Source organism: Pipistrellus hanaki (genome assembly GCF_964339955.1).
Source record: "Pipistrellus hanaki genome assembly, chromosome: 2".
In the NCBI taxonomy this organism is placed as follows: domain Eukaryota; kingdom Metazoa; phylum Chordata; class Mammalia; order Chiroptera; family Vespertilionidae; genus Pipistrellus; species Pipistrellus hanaki.
The window spans coordinates 13,603,771-13,626,962 of record NC_140504.1 but is presented as its reverse complement, the minus strand read 5'-3'; positions in this window follow the sequence as shown (position 1 = coordinate 13,626,962).

Here is a 23,192-nt window from a genome sequence, read left to right as displayed (position 1 = left end):
CTGGTCCCCAGATTCTCCTTTAGTAAAGCCTGCAAACCATAACAGGAAATGGCAGATCTAACTTAGAAATTTCTGAAGCAGCTGTAGAATGGAATGAACAGGTAAGTATAAACCCTATGTACTGTGTAGAGAATGGGAGAAGAGGTAGTAGCAGCGAGAGGGAAATATTTATACACTAGTAATTACTGTTTTTATCTTAATCCTGATCACTTATGCTCTTTGAATTTAAAATTTATATCTTTGGATGATCATTTCTATTTTATGTTAATTTATTTTTGATATTTCTACTGTGATATTTCATAGATAAAAAAAATTAAAATGGATGTCATAAAACTCCACTCCAACCAGATCTCCCCCCATAAATTTCCATCCTATATCATAAAGAGCTAATATGCTAATTAGACCAAACAGCAGAACAACTGTCTGGACGACCTTCCAGACAAAGCTGGGGCTGCGAGGGCTGAGTCGCTGGCATGAATTTCATGCACTGGGCCTCTAGTATTCTATGCAAACCCACCGCAATAATCTAGTTGTGCAATTCAGAACTCTCTAATTATTCTTGATACCTTGCCATCTCACAATAATTTTATTTCTCATCATGTACTGTCGATATTATGTCCATTACACATCTTTAGGACATCCATTTTTTTCTCAGTATTTACCACTACTACCCTAGACCAAACATCACTACCTTTGTTTAAATTACAAACTATCTTCCTTGTTGATATCCTTTCAATTTCTGTTAGTTCTTTTTAGCATATTTCCTACTTTCCATCAAGAGTGAACATTTTTAAAAGCATAAAATTCTTCAATGGTTTTCCATCTTAGTAGGATAAATAATTTTAACATGGTCTCCAATGCCAAGTGACCCAATCCTTGTCAACCTTTGCCTTATGATTATGTGTTCCTCTACCCTTTGCTCCTTACAACTCAGTAAGGAATGAGGGTACTTATAATCAAAAGCCCTTTTTGCAATTATCTGGGAGGGATTCCAATTATTTTTGTTTCAGAATTTTTACTCACTAGTTTCCTCTGTCAGGAATGCTTTGTTCCCATAGCAATTAGGAAATATCAAATCAGGTAAGAATTGCTTGAGCTGAATGAAATAGCTGGAAATATGCTGAAATTATTAACTAAATGGAACTGGTCTTGAGACTTTCTTAACCTAGAATTATGGTAAGACTGTATTTAATGGAAATAGAGAAATGACATTGTACCAAGTACAGATGGTGAATTCCCTATAGAATAATATTTTTGGACATTCTAAAATAAGAAAATGAATAGAGAAAAGAGTTTCAAATTGTCAGAAAAATATTTACTTAGTAAGGACATGTTTTTCCAAATATTTTATGTGATAAAATAAAATATCACATGAATTTATTCATTTGCATAATTTAGGCAATATCCATTATTTCTCTTGTTTTCCTAGAAAATTATTGTAAAGACTATCCTCTGGTAAAGTGGTTATCAAAAAAATGTAAGTTAAATTTTATTTTAGAGTTCACATAGAAACTTATAGTTATTCTACAAGGACATAATAAAATATAATTCAGGGGATGAAGATGTGTAGTTTCAGTTGTATGCTACAAAAAGGTAATTGGTATAATGACCTGTGAAGACCCTTCAAGCTGTATAATTTTGTAAATTATTTTCTTCCTTCTTCACGGAGTTGAATCAATTTCATTTTTAGTTGTAGCCACTGGAATAAGAAACATGAAGTCTAGGGTCTTTAGAAAGAACTCTGTTATTGACCAAATCTGTGACCCTTGGCAAATTAAGTACTCTTTTTCTTTAATAGCATTTCCCACATGTACCACATAGTGTTGTTTGAATATTAATTAGCTAATATATGAAAAGCACTATAGCAATATTAAAATGTCTCTGCTAATGATTTGCTAGAAAATTCATATCCTTTAATCCTCTGAAGCACCACTATTTTTTTGTTTGTTTTTATTTTACAAAACTAAAAAATACAATTTTAAATAAGAGTATTTTTCAATCAAGAAAATTTTAGCTACTGTCTATATGTACAGATCAGTGTAGTTTTGAACAAATAATCAGATTTACTGACTTTTAGGCTTATGTTTTCAGTAGAGAAAATTAAAATTAGGGTATTTTAAAGAACAATATAAGAGAAGGAAGCAAGAAATAGGTTGAAATAACATTGAAATAACAGAACACTGACAAAAATACAAAGATTAAAGAGAGGAGAATGGACATAGGTTGAGTAGTGGTCTTTAACTTTTTCAAGTGCACACTTCACTTTTAAAAATATTGAGTATTTCCCTCGCTTGTTTGCCTCAGTGGATAGAGTGTCACCCTATGGACTGAAGGTCCCAGGTTCAATTCTATTCAAGGGCACATGCCTGGATTGCAGGCTCAATTCCCAGAAGGGGACATGCAGAAGGCAGCCAATCAATGATTCTCTCTCATCATTGATGTTTCTATCTCTCTCCCCCTCTCCCTTCTTCTCTGAAATACTTTTTTTAACATATTAAGTATTCATCAATATTACATGAACATTTTTACTTACAGTAATTACTGTCTAAGTACAAGCACTAGTAGTATAGGTTATCAAAACACCTAGACATAAATTTTAAAACAATGAAATAAAGTGAAAAATATTATTTAAATTTATCAATGAAATACTTTTTATTTTGTTTTCATGGAAAATATTATTGTAATAATATCAGATGGGAGAAACATACCCTTGGTCAGGCTTACTAAAATCTTGGATACACATTTTCATTTTTTAAAAAATATATCTTATTGATTTTTTTACAAAGAGGAAGGGAGAAGAATAGTTAGAAACACTGAGAGAAACATCCATCAGCTGCCTCCTGCACACCTCCTACTGTGGATGTGCCCGCAACCAATGTACATGCCCTTGACTGGAATCAAACCTGGGACCTTTCAGTTTGTAGGCCAACTCACTACCCACTGAGCAAAACCGGTTAGGGCCACATTTTTAATCCTATTCTTCAAACTTGCATTGTACCTTCTGTTTGGTTACTCAGTTATTTTTTTGCAAAAAACAGTGTTGATTTTTATATCCTAACATATGGGTTTAAAACTTACTAAATTAAAAATGTTTGAATAGATTAGAAATCTATATTGCACCTTTGTGCTCAGTATCATTTGCTAATATCTGAAGGCATCATATGTACATATCTGATTCAATTTCCACTGCATTTCATAATAAGGCTGGTAACTTACATTAGAGCAGGCGAAATATGAGCACTACATTCTCCCTTTCATATATAATGACATTAGTGGAAACTTTATTAAATCTGAGGGAGAGGGTTAGCAGAAAAACTTTTACATTCTTTAAAAGCCAGTTTAGTTGTAGATAGAATATAATTTGTAAGCTAGGCACAAATAAACTGGAAAATTCCAGAACTTTCCAAATGGAAAGAACAAAAGTGAAAGTAATTGCTAATTTCTTTGCATTTGAAACCCTTATTCTTTTTTTCAGAAAACTTGTTTTGACAAATAGGCCAAATACAGGAGACCATGGGAACTTGTGCCTTAAATATGAGTAATACTAAATTTAACGTATTTCTTCATTTTAGAAATGATATAAAAGCTTAATCTTTTTCTTCCAGCCCTTGATGGGTTATCTTTGTTCTGTTTTGGTATATATACCCCACTAGATAGAACAGCAGGGTAGAGCAAGGAGGAGAGAGATTATGCAGATCTTCCTAATCCAAGTAGCAATGGTTGTTTTATTCCATCTGTAACAGGAACCCCAGTGGAAGTTTTAAAACACTGGCATCAATAAGCTAATTTGCATTTTAAAGGTAATAAAGCTGACTCCTGTGAATGATGGATCAGATGAGTTTAAGAATGGAGAAAGGAAAATAAGTTTGGTAGCTATCGCAGAAGTCTAGTTTGAACAAGATAAAAACTTGAAATAGGCTGCTGGCCAGAGAGCTGGAGAAAAGCAAAAAGGAAGTCATCACTATAGAACATAAAAGAGGCAGGAGGTGATGATTCAAGGGATGTCCCTGTTACATGGGGACAAGTAAAATGATTTTAAGAATTGTTGCATTGCCAAAACTGGTTTGGCTCAGTGGATAGAGGTCAGCCTGTGGACTGAAGGGTCCCAGGTTTGATTCCGGTCAAGGACACGTACCTTGGTTATGAGCACATACCCAGTATGGGGTGTGCAGGAGGCAGCTGACCGATGCTTCTCTCTCATTGATGTTTCTCTCTATCCCTCTCCCTTCCTCTATGTAAAAAAAAAAAAATCAATAAAATATATATATAAAAAAATTGTTGCATATTTGTGCTATTGATACATTTAAAAATAAATACCAGGTCAGATTCAGTTTCCTGGAATTTGCTGGAACAAAGAGGAGAGAATAGTGGTTCTGTTTTACACATATTAATTTTGGGATGCCAATTAAATACCCTCCTGCAGTTCTCCAGCAGAGATGAATAGCAGATCTAGGGACACAGATTTGAATCAACAATTCTTCTGGCTCATGGTAAACATGCAAATCACAACCACAATGTGGTATCACCTCACACCAGTTAAGATGGTTGAGTTAAAAAGAAAAGAAATAGATGCTGGGGAAAATGTGGAGAAAGGAAATTGTACAGTGTTGGTAGGAATGCAAAGTGGTACAGATTTTATTCATTTTTATCTAAGTCTTCTAAAAAAGTGATTGCTTTTGTTTTCCATAGTCTATGCAGCTGTATCTGAAAGGTTTAGATGAGTTTCATGTTTGCATGTCTAAGGAGGAAAAATACATGTGAAGGCCCCAAGAGTTTAGAGGTGCTTCGTCTTCACCAGAATGCCAACGGGGTGGAAACTGCAAGGAACATTATGATGGATGTTCATCAAGTATTTGCCTCATGCTGACCTAATGTTTTCTCACACATTCCCTGTGATATCACGTGCAATTAAATTTCCCCTTTTCAATCAGTATTTTATACTGAATATATGTCTTATTTTATGAGCTATGCAGGTTAACTGTAAAAAATTGGAGGAAGTTAGAATGTAACAACAAATAAAACATTTAAAAAAACGATTCCATGATTTTTGCCAGGACTCAGTCCATTCGTGGTTTTGAATTTATTTGCAGAGAAGATGTTCTTCCTAGCATTATATTTCAATAATTAACAGAGTTTCACTTCTCAGTCTCTGAGGGAGACCAATATCCACCTTGCATCAATATTCAGTTCCTTTTTACTGGGTCAATGTGTGTGACTGGTCTGGCCAGTATAATACGAGCAAAAGTAGTGTATGACATTTGGGAGCTTAGGCAGTGAAGAAAGAAGCTGCAAGATTCTCCAGCCTGTTTCCTCATTGGGGAGGCTCTGTGTTGACAATACAGAGCCATGATAGTAAGTCCACTAAGTCACTGGATGCAGAATAGATGTCTGAGATTCATGTGTTCCTGCAGAAAGCTTTGCATGAGCCAGAAGCTAATTTTATTGCAGCAATCCAGGCTGATTGGCAGATGCTTCTCCTGGGGTTGATACCTTTTCTTAGCCAATATCCTTCTCATCTTGGAGCTATTTCTCTTTACTCTCCAATATGATTAAAAATGTATTCCCCAGATTTGTTGATGGTATAATAGATAAACAAAAATGTACACATGCGTGATGCACACTGTGACGTTTTAGTAAATGTATACATTGTGAAATGATGACCACATATAGCTAATTAATATAGATGATATTTATCACCTCGCATAGTTGTGTGTGTGTGTGTGTGTGTGGTAAAAACATATATGGTCTACTATCTTGGCACATTTCAAATATACAACTCAGTATGTATATTTAAATAATATACTATGATTAATCATAGTCACCACATTATAATTAGATCCCCAGAACTTAATCATCTTCCCTGAGAACTGAACCCTTAGACCAACATCTCCTCACTTCCTCTCCTTCCAGACACAACCACTGTAGCACTCTGCTTTTGTGAATTTGACTTTGGATTCCACCTCTAATTGAGATCACTCTGTGCTTGGCTTGTCTCATGGAGCATAATGTTTCCCAGATTCATCCATGTTGTTAAGAGGGAAGGCATGCTTCTCTTTTAAGTTTAAATAATATTTCATTATATTAAGTTGATTAAATTATTTCTGTTTCATGACCATCTTCTTCTATGGTGAGAGAAAGGAAACACATATAAAGACAAGACATCTCTGGCATTCTGTTTGCAAGGAACCAACAGTGCCTGAGTGCCTCTGACCAATTGGACCGTGGCACTTGTTTCATCTGTTTTTTTCCTGCGACAGCAGGACAAGCATAGCCAGGTGACCTATGTGTAGGCTTCCTCAGCAGTGACCTCTGGGGAAGGTGTGTGAGGGTGGTTATGGGGCCAGGACCAAGCAGCCCTAAGGGCTGTGGGTTCGTCATTGGATGACAGCAGACTGCGGCCACCTGTGGAGCTGCCCAGAGGGAAGGAACAGCTGTAACAGTTATGGGGACAGAGAACCACCGCCCCTGATCCTGTTATAGCAGACAGCGACCAGCGATTCCTTCTGCAGAGTTTTATTTTTCTCTTGCCTAAATTGACGGGGTGAAATTTAACCTAAAGTATATGCCATTATGAATATGATATTAGGTATGAATGGAAATGACCATTAGGTGAGAAAAAAACACCCAAAATAACACATTTTTAAAAAAGGTTATTGTAAGCCTGATAATTCATAATAATGAAACTTTCATTATCTGCCTGAGACAATACTATAATAATTATCTTACATTTTCTGGCTGCATATTGGTATACGCTCACATCATGTGACATTTAAAAGTATATTTTATATGGAAGATAGAAAGATTTTGCCCTCATGGTTAATAAAAATTTTTTTAATTAAAAAAATATATATTTTATTGATTTTCCACAGAGAGGAAGAGAGAGGGATAGAGAGTTAGAAACATCAATGAGAGAGATTCATCAATCAGCTGCCTCTTGCACACCCCCTGCTGGGGATGTGCCAGCAACCAAGGTACCTGCCCTTGACCGGAATCGAACCTGGGACCTTTCAGTCCGCAGGCCAACACTCTATCCACTGAGCCAAACTGGTTTTGGCTTAATTTATTGATAAATAAATTTATTATTAATAAATGTTAGCTTCAGATTTATTTTATTCAGATTTGATTCTTTCCTTTCAAATCTATGCATCCAAATGTTAGGGTATTTTAGACAATGTTTTATGGTACCTTTAAGATACATAAGAATTTTCCAAAGACTAGTTTTTTTTCTGTCATCCTTTCAAATGTTGTTATTTTTTCCCTCCCTCTCTGCTCACATTCCAGAGGCATGTTCCAGAGGGCATGTTCGCCCTGTGTTGCAATCTCTAATCTTGCACATTTATTCACAGCGTTAACACAGTGGGCAAGAGAAAGATTTCTGAAGGATGCTAGCATGGTGTGGCTGTCTAAAAAAAAAAGTGAAATCTAAAGACTGAAATTGGTAAGGAAGTCTATCAGCCTAGAAACTCAAGGGGGGAGTGATGTGATAGGCTTGAGGCAGAATTTCTCCTGGAAACCTCAGTTTTTGTTCTGACCTGCTCCAACTGAATGAACGAAGGCCTTCAGGACAATGTGTCATCCGCATTAGGGAAGGCAATGCTTTTACTAAAAGTCAACTTAATGCAATTGAAAACCATATCTACAAAATAGCTTCACAGTAACACCTAAAATCCTGTCTGATTAAATAAGAGAGCACTTGCCAAAACCGGTTTGGCCCAGTGGATAGAGCCTCAGCCTGTGGACTGAAGGGTCCAGGGTTCAATTCCGGACAAGGGCACGTACCTTGGTTGCGGGCACATCCCCAGTAGGGGGTGTGCAAGAGGCAGCTGATCAATGATTCTCTCTCATCGATGTTTCTAACTCTCTATCCCTCTCTCTTCCTCTCTGTAAAAAATCAATAAAATATATTTAATAAATAAATAAATAAATAAATAAAAGAGCACTGTAGCCTTGACAAGTAGGTACTTTAAATGGACTCATGTGTGTAAAATTCACAAAAACAAGTCACAATGAGAACACATTGCTGTTCCATGACAGCCTCCTATTAATTTTGCAGATTAAAAAAATGCAGAACTATGGTGGCTAACTACGTTACTCGAAATCATTGTCTTGAGATACAGTTTCAAAACATAATGAAAACCCCATGTTGGCACTTTTGTGTGGGGGTCTAACCCGAAAACAGTTCCTGGGGAGAAAAAAATAGTTGTGCAGGCTTTGGCACTTGGTCCTTTATCTATGAGAAACTGAAACTACGTCCACCTTTTGAGCAGCACGGTAGGGCACAGACCTGCCTTGGTAACAGCTCATACCTAATTGTTCAAGGAGTCCTTATACTTAAAAACGCTTCTGTGAAACAACCCAGTCAGAGAAAAACAAGGATCACACGATCTCACTTATAAGTGGAATCTAATGAACATAATGAACTGATGAACAAAATAGGTCCAGCCGAAACCAGTTTGGCTTAGTGGACAGAGCATCTGCCTGCAGACTGAAAGGTCCCAGGTTCGATTCAGGTCAAGGGCATGTACCTTGGTTGCAGGCACATTACCAGTAGGGGGTATGCAGGAGGCAACTGGTCAATGTTTCTCTCTTATAGATGCTTCTAGCTCTCTATCCCTCTCCCCTCCTCTCTGTAAAAAAACAATAAAATATATTTAAAAAAATAAATAGATCCAGAGACATAAAAGCATGCAATAGTCTCAGATCTCAGAGAGGAGAGGGGAGAGATATGAAGAGATTAACCAAAGAACTGATACACATACTAATATATGCATAACCAATGGACATAGACAGGCCTGGGGCGGGGCAGGGGCTGGGAGGAGGGGGAAAAGAAAGGGAAATAGGGGAACATCAGTAATAATGTCAACAATAAATTACATTTAAAAAGCTTCTGTAAATAACAATAAAAAACAAAATAAAATTATTATTTTTAAATGATGTTCTGAAATGAGGAAGACCTAGAGAATAATATGCATTACTATAATATTGAAGAATCCATGAGAGTGCAGGGAAGAAGAATGAGAACAAGAAGAGAAAAGTAAAAACACATCTGAAGTGAGGGAGAAAATACATTTCTTTTTTTAGTGCAAATAAATTTTATATCAGGTAAACTAACTTTAGGACTGTTGAAAGAAGAATTGATTTTTTTTTTGAGGTGCAAAATCCTCCCAGGAATGAGAAAAACCTCTTAAATATCAATTTACATTAGATAAGAGTTTTGCAATATAGTACAAAAAGAAATCTGAAGCTTTATTCTGTTATTATAGCTAGCTTATGCCTTAGAAGAAAGAAAAGAAATCAAATGTATTTATTTAATCCTTTTTGTCAGTAATACCCAGGATAAAGAATTAATTTATAGCTTTTTTGGTGCTGGAGTGAGTTTTAGAACTTCACATATATTAAATTAAATATAGTGTATTTTGATACTAAGACTTTTGGATATAGTTTATTTCAATTTATGGGGGGAAAAGGGATTTTGCCATAATTTAAATTTCATGAAAATTATTTAAATTTTTATCAGTTATCAAAATAAAAATATTTACGTTTTTGTTAGTAAAACATTTCTTTACATTTAAAAATATATATATATTTTATTGATTTTTTTAAAGAGAGGAAGGGATGGGGATAGAGTCAGAAACATCGATGGGAAAGAAACATAGATAAGCTGCCTCCTGCACACTTCCCAGTGGGGAAATGCCCGCAACCAAGGTACATGCCCTTGACTGGAATCGAACCTGGGACCTTTGAGTCTGCAGGCCAATGCTCTATCCACTGAGCCAAACCAGTCAGGGCACATTTCTATACATTTTTATGTGATTCAGTTTTTTCTTTCACATTGAGTTACAGAAGGTGGATAAGTCCTTTACAATTCAATTTATATTTAGAAATATATAAAAGAATATTTTGTAATTTTTGTATTTTCCTTTAAGACCCAAAATTGGCATTTTTTTATTCAGATAAGATCAACTGTAAAATTAAATATTTTTTGCCTTTTAAACTTTTCTACTCCTGAAAAAAGTCGATCAATATGAAATGGAGGGGGGAGGGAAACCTCAATACAAAGATATAGCATATTAAGAATTGCATCATTTGTGTTAAATAAAAATTCCAGAAATCTGTATCACTGATGGAGACCACATGGATGGATCTTGAGAATATCATGCTAAGTAACATAAGTCAGGCATTAAAAGGTAAGAACCATATAATTTCACTCATGTGACATATAAAACTGAATGTAAATGAACAACCAAAGAAAAGTAAACAAAAAAAACCTCATAGACACAGACAACAGTATGCTGTTTAGAAGAGGAAGGATTCAAGGAGGTAGTAAAGGAAAAAGTGGGTCAAACCTATGGTGATGGAAGATTTGACTTTGGATGGTGAGCATACAGTGCGATATACAGATGATTATCATAGAATTGTACACGTGAAATCTATATAATCCTATTGAGCAATACATCCCACTGAATTTAATTGAAAAGATTAACTTTTTTTTTTTTTTTTAAAGTATACTTATCCCAAACCTTTGCTGGACTTGAATGAACATGATGTACCAGATATTTACAAACATTAACTTCCCAGGGACCTTGATGGTTGTCTTTCCAAGAGTCAATCATTGGGTACATGTTGTATGATTCCATTTATATGGGAAGTCTGGAATAGGCAAGTCAAAGAAATATAAATATCACTTTTATTTTTGTTGCTGTCAGGGAAGAGAGACTTGGAAATACTAGCACCAGCAGGTGCATGCTTCGCCATGGAAGTAACACACATTTCTACTCATAGGCACTATGGCTATTACGTAGAACAAACCATGTAATGTGGCAATGTCTCCCTTTAGGAGATGAAACAATGTGTTCTCAGGAAGAGAGTTCTCAGGAAGAGAGCCATGTATCTTGATGAGCTACACTAGTTCTAAAATAATGTACATTTTTCTATATTAAACTTTAGCTACAATTATGTATTACTTAATAAAAAAGTTTATTTTATTTAAAGACTAGAGGCCCAGTGCACAAAATTTGTGCATGGGTTGGGGAAGGGGGGTTCACTCAGCCCAGCCTGCACCCTCTCCAATCCAGGACCCTTCAGGGGATTTCTGACTGCCAGGATCAGGCCTAAACCGGCAGTCGGACATCCCTCTCACAATCCAGGACTGCTGGTTCCTAATTGCTCATCTGCTGGCATATGCCTGATTGCCCCTAATTGCCCCCCCTCCCAGCCTGATCACCTCCAATCACCTCTGCCTATAGGCCTGGCCTTATCCCCCCAAATTGCCCTCGGCAGCCTGGTTACCCCTAACTGCCCTGCCCACCAGACCGGTTGCCCTTTACTTCCCACCTTGGTGGCCTGGTTGCCCCCTACTGTCCTCCCACCCCACCCTGCTGATCTCGTCACCCCCAACTGCCTTCCTGCTGGCCTGCTGTTCAATCGTTTGGTCATCCCTCACTAATCCCTCTCCCAGCCTTGTTGCCCGAAGCAGCCTGCTGTTTGGTTTTCCACCCTGTTGTTTTCGTTGTGACGACCCCTGGCTTTTTATATATTAGGATGCAGTTAAGCATACAACAGGCTGACAATTCCAGAGGGGAGGGTGGGGGCAAGAGGTTAAACAAATGACTTATATGGATATATGCATAACCCATGGACAGACAATAGTGAGGTAAAGGCCTGAGGAGGGAACAGGAGCAGGGTGAAGGGAAGAGAGGGAAAAAGAGAGAAAGAAAAGCATTGATGTGAGAGAGACATACCAGTTGGCTGCCTCCCTCAACATCCAGACCAAGGCCAGAGATGGGATCTGCAACCCAGGTATGTGCCCTTGACCCTTTGGTGTCCAGGCCAATGCTTTATCCACTGAACCACATAAGCTAGAGTTAAAAGAAAACACAATTCCAGTATAAAATAGTAATCAATATCAATCAAAACAGAAAAAAGAACAGGAATATGAAGGAGGGAAAAGGAGTCAGCAGCAATGCATGAAATTTGTGCACGAGTAGGCTTCGTTCCCCTGGCTGCTGGCACCAGCATCCCTCCTGATGTTAGCAGGCACCCGGGATCCAGGCTTCCCTCATACCCCAGCTTAGTCCAGAAGGTTGTTTTGTCTAATTAGCATATTATGCTTTTATTATCATAAAAGATATGTATTGCATACTTCATATAATCTATATATATAAAAGCCTAAGCAACCAAAAGACCGAACAACTGAGCCACCCATCAACTAGTGGCTATGACATGCACTGACCACCAGGGAGGCAGACACTCAACACACGAGCTGCCCCCTAGTGGTCAGTATGCTCCCATAGCCAACCTCCCATGGTCCCTGCTCTCAGCTGGCCAACCATCCCAGTGTCTCTTCCTGTGGCTGGCTGCACTGCCCCCACATCAGCCCCAATCACTGGCAAGGCCAAGAGACCCTCATCTGTGCATGAATTTGTGCACCAGGCTTCTAGTGTGAGTATAATAAAGAACAAAAAGACTCATTCAACAGGTTTGATTGCTTTATTTTAGACATTGTATGTTATAGTTCTAAAAGGTACATTTGATTCCATTTTTATTGACTGCAATGTTGTATTAAAATTCTTATTTTTAACCTAGTCTGTCTATTTTTGCTGTATTATATTGAGCACATTGTTAAACCCATGTTTATACTCCCTTCATTATTTGGATTTCCACTCTTTGCTTCTTTTACTATATACCCTTTTTGCATATCTGATTAATTTTTAAAGAATCATAGAGCCTGCAGAATTTTTTTTTTTTTTTTGTGTGTGTGTGTTTGTGTGTGTGTGTATTTTCCTGCCAAAGAGGATTTTCTCTTTCCCCTATCCGAAGATAGGGCAAAAGCTGATATTAAATTAGACAGGGATTGTACTGCATTGTTTTTGGTGTTGCCGTCTTCATAAAGTTCAATCTATTTGTTGTTTGTCTCTGTTCTTGGGGCATGCTCTTGGGACATTTCAATCTTTGGGTTGAGAGCCTGTCAGATCTCTGTCCTCAGCCCTAAAAACTTGGGAGATTCTGACCTGAAGGAGTTTCGAGTGTAGCTCTCCAGTATCTTGCCTCTTCCTGCTCCTAAATCTTGCACATATGTTGAGGACAAAAGAAATTATGTTTTGAGGTAAGGCTCTACTTCTCTAGTGGGACATGTGCTAAGTACTACACACAGGAGATGTTACCTGCTGGCAAGCAAAGCCGCCTGCCAACAGACTGATGCTCAGTATTTGTTCCTTGGGGGAAACTGTCTGTGTTTGGATAGCCTTGAGTCGTCTCTTTCCTCCAATAACCCTGTAAAGTTTCAAAGGACTTACAGTGTTTCCTTACTTTCAGTCGAGCTCCTCAGCATGGGCCAAATCTGACCCAGAGCTAAGCCCCTTCTTGGTGCCACCTTATGATCAGCAAATGTCACCAAGAAGAATACAGCTACAGATGGGGTAGTCAGCTTGTCATAGGCACCTCTTACCAACACCAGAGTAGTTACGAGACAGGACAGCCGGAGTCCTGAGCTTGTGTTAAGGGCTGTCTCCAACCTCGATTCTTGTCTTCTTACATAATTAATTTATACGAGAGACCTTGGCTGCATTGTGAAAAACCAATTTAATTAAAGCAGTTAAAGCATGTACCTGTATTAAAGAGCAAGGCAAGCAAACCCATACACCTGGCTTCTGAAGCACAGACAGGTCCTCAATCTGAAGAGCAGGTTGGGAGGGGGTCAGAGGCAATATAAACCCTCCTGTCTATAGGTCTCAAAGTTCTTCTGCTGAATATTTTGGGGCAGATAATCCTTTTTTTTTTTTTTTTTTTTTTTTAACTTTATTGTGGCTTTCCCAGGTAAGCCATGAGACTGCTGGCTTCTTTGCTTAGGGAATAAAACTGCTTTTTTTTTTTTTTTTCCTTTTCCCTTTCACTCACCCCCCTTTCTGCATTCTCTTATTAGGGAGCTTTTTATTAGTTTGTACCATTTGCTCTGTGTCCTTCGCCTGGGGAGATAATGGCTTGTTAGTGACAAGCTAACTGCAAATTGACCACTCTGGCCTTGTTTGAATGTTTCTGTCTGTTTCCCTATTCCTCTTGCCCTAAAATCCTGTAACAAGCTCATCTAAGAAGGGTCCCCATCTCTGGAATTCCAATTCTGTTCATTATTGCTTCCACTGTTCTTTCATCTCCCTAAAATTGTCATTTTTGCAATGAATTGAGCTTTTTTAGCTGTTATGGTGGAACTGCGAAAGTTGTCATGATTTTCAGAACACCATATAAATATAAATATAAATATAAATATAAATATAAATATAAATATAAATATAAATATAAATATAAATATAAATATAAATATAAATATAAATATAAATATAAATATAAATATAAATATAAATATAAATATAAATATAAATATAAATATAAATATAAATATAAATATAAATATAAATATAAATATAAATGTATGAATTAAATGCATTCTGAAGGTCATATATATGACTTAAATGTATTTCAAATGTCATAAATGGAAATATTATTTTAACAGCTTCTAATTTGTCTCACTGCTTCAAATCTTATCCCCAAATCAGAATACATTCTCCCAACAGAAAAAGGCATCATCTTTAAAATATAAATACATTTGTGATGCTTCTCTAACCTTTATGGTGGCTTCTGTGCATATTTAAATAAATCTATAATTCTTCCTAGGGCTTAAAACATCATATTATCGAATTTCAGTGAACTATTGTGATACTTTAATTTCTAGAAGTTCCAACAGGAATTTCATGTCAATGAAAAATAAATTATCATCCTGCCAGTGTAGCTCAGTTGGTTGAGTGTCTACCTATGAGCCATGAGGTCATAGTTCAATTCCTAGTCAAGGCATATGTCCAGGTTGTGGGTTCGATCCCCCAATAGGGGGCGTGTAGGAGACAGACAATTGATGATTCTCATTATTGCTGGTTCTATCTCTTTCTCACTCTCCCATCTTCTCTGAAATCAATATATATAATAGGTTCCCATTTCAGGCTTTTCTAATATGGTATCTATCACCTAAGATTATGATGCCTCTGCCCAGTGTCTCTCCTGCATTTTTAAACTTACCTAACACATATTGATCATCTTTCTTATTTTTTGAAAATGCCAAGCTTCTTTTCATCTCAAATCTTTATTTGGTCATACTTTTTCTAGAAAATAAAGACACTGACTATCTCCTTCCCAATATGGCAGCTTCTGGAAAGGTATTTGATGCTGCTGATATATTTTCATTAATAGCATCTGCTGCTTTCATCTTTACATTTCACACACACTGTTTAATACCTGGAGCTACAAATTCAGGAGAATTGGCTGAAAGGGTTTCAAATTAAAGAAGAAAATGAAAACTCTGAAAACATATCACCTATAATCTTTTACAGTAGGCAAAACACAGTATCCCCAGGCTGTATACCAGGGTTACATCAAATTCCTTAATATTGGAAGAAATTTAAAACAGATGAAGTTATTGGATAAAGTTAGGACTATGTTGTATTGTTGGGTTAAAGGAACACTAAGATAATGATGTACTGAGTGTCATAAATGTGATAAGTTTATTCCAAGATCTGAATTTGAGGTAGAAGACTCAATTCAGAGCACTTTTATGTCTGACTACATAAAAAACACTAGATAATTTGTAAGTTACATTTAAACTAAATTTAAACGTTAAATTCAGGTAATATAATCTCGTATACATGATATATGTGACATATATATGAAATATATATAAATAAAAATGTGTTTAAAAGCCTATTTAACTTGAGAATGTGAAGATTACAGAACAAAGAATGCACTAGAAGGTTATAAGTAGGTAACCATAGAAATTATACTGTATGGATACCCTTGGTTTGAAAGCCTCTTTTTACTTTATAGTAAATATAAATAAGAACTATATCTTCCCCTCCATTCTATTCACTTAAGATATGCCTGCTGACTTAGTCTGTTTATTGTGTAAGATATTAAGAGTAGGATGATCCTTGAAAACAGAGGTTCAAGTGAATTAGACAGGAGTCTATTTAGGTCTCAGAGCCATGGTTTGGGAGTTTCTAAGTGAGATTCTTTTGCTACATGCTTGGCTAAACCTCAGCTTTGAGCATATTTATAGATCCCTGAGATTCCTGATGAACACTAATATTACCACCTTCACTATTAGAATTCATAGGTCTGTTCAGTTGGACTGGACATTCTCTCCATCATTTTGTTTGGAAGCATTCCTCATAACATTACCAATACTCTCCATGTATTGAGTAAGAGGCTAACAGCTTCTCTTTATTAAAAGTTTGAAATATCCTCCAGATTTGGAAATATATTAATAAATATACAGCAAATTGGAGATACTTTTTCAGAGCTCCAAAGATTGCTCATATGTTAGATCTCTAATTTTCCAACTGTAAGCTAAAATTATTAGGTAACAGCATCATTATAACAAACCACAAATATATATACTATGTTTCATTGTATTAGGATCCTAATTTCTCATGATGCTATTATTTTTAAAATGACTTTATTTTAATACTATGCAATTTAAATTGTATGCTAATACATGTAGGCTTCACAGAGTATTAAGACAGATATCCTGACTCATCAACCAAAATTTTATTCAGGATTTGAAATCAATGGAAGGCCTAATGCCTTTTAAAATAGATGGCACAGTTTTAATTAAAAATGTCAGCAATGTAATTACTCCTTAAGCAAAAGGCCACAGAGAGGAAAATTGGATGATACTTAAATTGAGCATATGAGAAAATTAATTTGTGTTAAAAAAGTAGCAATTAAATATTTCCATGGCAGCATGAGACATCAAAATTTCAAATATTTTCTTCTTTTGCAAAGTAGAAGTTATTGAGTGTATTTACTTTAAGGGAAAATGTAAATTTCTTGACATATGAAAAAAGCACCAGTTGCAAAATCTAAAAATGCATGCTATCTTAAAATATATATGTAGGGTAATTCAGATTGTACTTACTCTAAGTCTTTTGTTTCTTCATTCCTGAAGTAAATTATTCAGGCTAAAATTTTATGTTTCCCCTGAGATAGAAAATGCTGACATTTTAATATAATTTTTGTAGTTTTCTAGATGATTATTAACATGTGCACTGCTTGATGTCTGAGCAGCCTGACCGTTTAAAGTTTAGTCAGCAGGAAGAAACAGTTCTTTCTTCATTACACTGTGTATACAGATTCTTTATTTTCAGTATCCTTCTATTGCACTAATTTATAAAAGACAACATCAAAATAGGGCATCTATCCATTTATGTAAAACTTTGACATAAAACCCTCCAAAAAGAAGTATTAGATTTATTAGAATGAAATATACATTTTAATCAATCATAACTGTTGCATTATAATTTTATAAATACAAGGAAGATAAGCCTTACTATGTAGATACATTCTGCAATGGGCCTTTAGACTAACTAGGAATAATCTCCATTTTGTCTTTCAATGCTTACTCTGTCTCTCTTTTCTTTTAAGAATTGCTGCCATAACTGATAGATAAATGATGTACCTGGTTACTGAGAAGATTAAAATCACTACATCATTGCACTGGACATAACTCATAGTCATAATCATATTTCCTTATCCTTTATCTCAGTCTGGTTTCATGCTATGGGAAAGAGAGTAACAATATCAGTTTTCTATTTAGATATCATGGATTGTTGTCTTTATCTCTCTGAAAATGTATTTGTTTCATTGCTTCTAGGAAAAGTACCAGAGTATATAGGCTTAAACAAAGGTTTATGTAGCTTCTGTGCTAAATTTTACTAAAGTTATATATAGAATTACATTATGGATCATTAAAATAATGAAATATAACTCTATCAAACTATGAAAAATCCAGACATTTAATGAGACATGACTGAAGCTGTCATATTCTGACTCTAGAAGAGAAAAGCTTAAGTGCCACTAATGATTTAGGAAACATTTTCTAGTTTTCATACTTTACTAGGTTTCTTGGTTGTAATATCCTTAAGTTTTCTACTTACTCAAATCAACCTAACCTGATTAAAAATCCATCGTTTTACTTCTAAAGTCTTTCCAATTTTTTATAAGTATTTATGAGACAAGATTATTTTAAGCTTTACTTTTCCTTACAAGAAATATTCTCAGATGATATTATTGAACCATAATGCTTCCTCTTGAAATTAAAATTCAATGGGACAATAGTAATAATATGATGACATCTTAATATAAGAATATTTCTATTTTCTTTCCATGGCAGCCCTATGCATAGTTGTGTTGTTTTTTCCCCCCCAGTAGCATTCATCCTTATCAATCAGTGATTAGCTGAAACTGGTTTGGCTCAGTGGATAGAGCATTGGTCTGGGGACTGAAAGGTCCTAGGTTCGATTCCGGTTAAGGGCATGTCATCAATGTTTCTATCTCTCTATCCCTCTCTCTTCCTCTCTGTAAAAAAAATCAATAAAATATATATTTTAAAAATCAGTGATTAAATCTACCTTAAGGAAAATGCAAACATATTTTCTCCTTAAATTATTCAAGGTTGCTTTTCATTTTAAATACTTTTAATTTTCAATTGTTTAGTTACAGTATTTACTTTTTAAAATATATACTTTATTGATTTTTTACAGAGAGGAAGGGAGAGAGATAAAGAGCTAGAAACATCAATGAAACAGAAACATTGATCAGCTGCCTCCGGCACACCCCCTACTGGGGATGTGCCTGCAACCAAGGTACATGCCCTTGACTGCAATAAACCTGGGACTCTTCAGTTCACATGCTGATGCTCTATTCACTGAGCCAAATCAGTTAGGGCTACAGTATTTACTTTTTTTAAAAATGTATTTTTATTAATTTTAGAGTTAAAGAAAGAGAGAATCATTGATTGGCTGCCTCCTGCACAGTCTCTATTGGGAACCCAGCCCACAACCTAGGCATGTTCCCTGATGGGGAATTGAACTGAGACCTCCTGAGCCATAGGTCTACTAGTATACTTAACCACTGAGCCACATCACCAGCACAGTGTTTGTTTTTTTTAAAAAAAACCTAATGTATTTCTTTTGGAAGAGAAAGACCAAAGTACTGAAATGTATGTCTTTTGTTTGTTAATTTGGCATTATTGTGAATGTAAATATCTGAAAAATCTGAGGTGGGTTCAGTAAGTATATGGCTGATAAATAAATATATTTCTGGACCTCATAAAAGTAATATAAACTGAAATTTAGAGTTGATAATTATAAAAATACATACAAAATAAAGATACCAAACAATGGGAAGTAGATATGTAGTGTGTACACAGAGGATGTGAGAAGGAACAATTGGACAAAGGGATCCTGGGAATGAGTAAATAATGAGAGGACAGTCAGGGAAAGAAGACTGAATGAGACCCTTGAGAAAGAATGGTCAGAAAAACTGGAGTATAATTTTGATGTCTTGGAATCATTAATAGAAAGAAAAAAGAAAGAATCACAATGAAGAAAAGATGCCTATGGTATAAAATGCTTCAGATATTAAAATGTTGACCTAGCATGTGCGGATCAGTGTTCAGAGTTCCCAACTGTGCACCAAATGGTCACATGTTCAATCCCAGGCCCTGGGCATGTACCTGGGAGGAAGCATGATCCCTACCAGAGAAAGAGTGAGTGGTAAGAGGAGCTGTCTGGGAAAAGAAGCATGTGAGGCAAGTGAGTCAAAGTGTGGACATAGTTACCTTGAGCAAAACTGAGGCCTAAAATCCATGACACAAAACCAATGCTTAGCAAGAATGATAGGTAAAAGAAGTTACACACCAGCCTCACTCCTAGATGCTTATCTGACACATTTCCTTGTGTCAAAGCCTCTTCAAATACTGGAGTTTACAGCTCTTTAAATAAAGTGTGAGTAAAAGGTGTCAGGTGTGTCAGAGTCTACTCACTAGTGGTACCTGGGTCCTGATGGCAGATATATCTCGGGATCATACTGGCTGGGTAACATTTAAGCACTCACTCAAAGAGAAGGAAGTGCATACAGTTGGCTATAGTCTCAACATTTGCATTTGGCATTGGATGATCAGTGTGGGGATGTGAGAGCCTGTGTTTCTTTGACTACAGAAGGTCAAATATTTACTCCAATGCAGAGTAGCCATGTATGTCTGAAGCATGGTTGCAGCAGGCTAGAATGCTCTCAATGGGAGCTGGACAATAAGTAAGGACAGAAATTTGTAGCCCAAGAAGCATTTGTCATGCCATCGCTGGTTTATAATTGGAGGCAGCTACATGGAATGGGTGGTAGGTGGCCTCCGACATTGTGGATAAGGCCAGTTTTGTTGCTTATATTATATTGGCCACATTAGTGACTATTTTATAAGCTCTTCATGTCCTAGTGTATGTTTTATTTTTTCTAAACTAAATCTTCAGAGGAAAATTGGGTATGAGACAAGCTATCTTGGATTGTTAATTATGGTCAATCATGGTTCATAAAAAGAGAGGATAAATTTTAATAAAATGTCCATAACCAACAACCTTAATTTGGTACTTTTTTGAAATATCTGTGGTCATTGTATCTTTAACATTAGTCTTTGTTGCAGGATCTATTTAACAGTTTGCTTTGAAATTGGAGCAATTTCTGTATCATATTTTAATGGCCTGGGCATTGTTATTAAATAACTTTTTTTTTTTAAGGGAAAGTCTGTACTGAGCATCCCTGAGCTTGGATTTTTCTGTTAAACTTTATAATCAATATAAGCACACAAGTTCATTATCTAAGTAGGGCCATAGAAGTATTTGACACTTCTGTAGTGATTCCATTATATTAGATATTCTTTTGCAACATCAGTTTTAACTACTTCACTTCTTTTCTTTAAGGTGTGATAGATGTTCCTGCTGATAATATTTTGAGTGTCTACTTTACAGTTATATGTGTTATGTAATATTTTTGTGCCTTTTAAAATACTAGTTTTCATCTACAAAGCTGGCCTACATCTTTTCAAAAGGGTGAAAAAGTAAGGAATGACTATTTCTCTGTTATGTATTCAATTATTAAAAATAACAAAAGAAAACTTAACTAGTGTTACTGACTGACAAACTGGAGAAAATCCTCTGGAGAAATGGAAATCTGATAGCTTTATGTGAAAAAAAAATTTTTTTAAAAGGCTAATCTGTAACTCAGTTACTAAAAGAATTTGAATATGAAATGTGTCTGAAAAGGGATTTTCCTTGTGTTGAGCAGAATTTTAAACTATCCCCCGTGACCTTTACCTCCAGATGTTCGTACCATGATTGCATTATGCTACATGAAAGAAGAGATGTTTTGCAGACATAGGTAAGGCTACTAAGAAGTTGCAGAAAATAGAGAAATTACTCAGATAGTGCTAATCTAATTGGATAAGCCCTTTCTAAGTCAGTTTTCTCACTGTTTGCAGAAAATGAGACTGGGGGAGCTGAGGCACAAGAAGGATTTACCATGCCACGTAAAGCTGAAAATAGAGGGAGAGTATGGAAAGAAATTCAAGGGACATCTAGAAACCCAAAGTGTCCGCTGTCTCACAGCCAAAAAGGGAGCAGGGACTCTAGTCTCACAATGACAAAAATCTGAACTCAGCTAACAACCTGGATAAGATTGACAGAGAATGCTACACCCAGAGCCTCTAGGTAAGAACTTGGCATCTTGACTCGACATCTTGACTTTGGCCTTGTTAGAAACTAAGCAGAGACACAGCTGAGCTGTCTGTAATTCTCATCTACAGAAACTGTTGTGTACATGCATATAAGTACAACCAATGGACATAAAACTCGGGGGAGGGAGGGTATGTATGGGAGGCAGGGATGGGGGGGCAAAAAAAATCAATAAAATATATTAATAAATAAATAAATAAATAAATAAATAAATAAAATGGATCCTGTTTCAAGTCACTAAGTTTATGTCAATTTGTTACTCAGCAATAGAAAGCTAAAACAGTCCTCAAATAATGTTCTCTAAAGACAATCATCTTAAAGTTTTCCAATTTGAAACAAAAACAATGAACTCTTATACGTATACCATAGATTCTAGAAGGTCACAAAGATGACTTCAGAATATAGTAGCTGGGTTCTATTTCTATCAGCATTCTTTACTCAAGAGACATTGTAAACGTTGAGTCCTTCAGCAAGAACTAAATACACTATTGATAATTTTAAGAATACATAAACAATAGTTTATTTCCTCACTGCTGAAATAAAAAATTGCAAGTGCTTAAAATGAACCAGTATACTAAACCTCTCACTGGTGATTGGTATCTTATTTGGTATTAAAACCTAAGGCAAAAAAAAAAAGAAAGAAAGGAATATCCACTACTCTATGTGATAAACTGTATTATATGCCCCAAATTATTGCTATTCAGACCAGTTTTGCCATAGCTTCTTGGTGGGTTTATTATACTTTTTACATATGAGACTTACTTTGGCAGATGGAAAGAAGACAGAAGTGAAAGTGGGTCAGGTTGTGCGAAAAGCCATAAGAGACATGCCCAGTTTCTCCTGAACCTATGGAGCTTTTCCTACCTGCCATGAAAAAGCAGACTCTGGGTGAACGTGGCAGCTTCAGTCTGAATTTCACTTCAGCCATGGTCCCACAATGAAGGTATATGTAGGTGGCTTGGACTCAACCTGAAATCTGGAATTCAACCTAGCCCAGATGTATCAACTAGCTTATTCTCAACTCATATGCATATCTCTTGGGGTTAAATAAATGCTTGCTCCTGAACCATTGATGTTTGAGGAGTTTTAATCACTTTCTTCAGGGTAAAAAATATATATTTTAGCCTTAAAATAATCATGGTAAATCATTATGAGAAGATAGGGCATGAGAGATGAACCAAGGCATCCACAAATTCTTTGTTTCACCTGTTCAGCTTGGGTTCTTGAATACTTCAAATGATTAGTAAAACTTGATGTGAGTTAACAGTTCTGATTCATTTGAGTTTGTCTGACAATTCAACATTTGAGGGTATCGACGTCACATAAAATAACTAAATGTAGTTACAGTATGGTTAAGAGATGGGAAATATAATGGCCCTTTAATATCGGTATACTTTTAAATCAGTGGCTAAGTCATTCTTAATTTTTAATTTCAAGTATTAAGATCTCATCTTTGCCGAAACCGGTTTGGCTCAGTGGATAGAGCGTTGGCCTGCGGACTGAAAGGTCCAGGGTTCGATTCCAGTCAAGGGCATGTACCTTGGTTGCGGGCATATCCCCAGTGGGGGGTGTGCAAGAGGCAGCTGACTG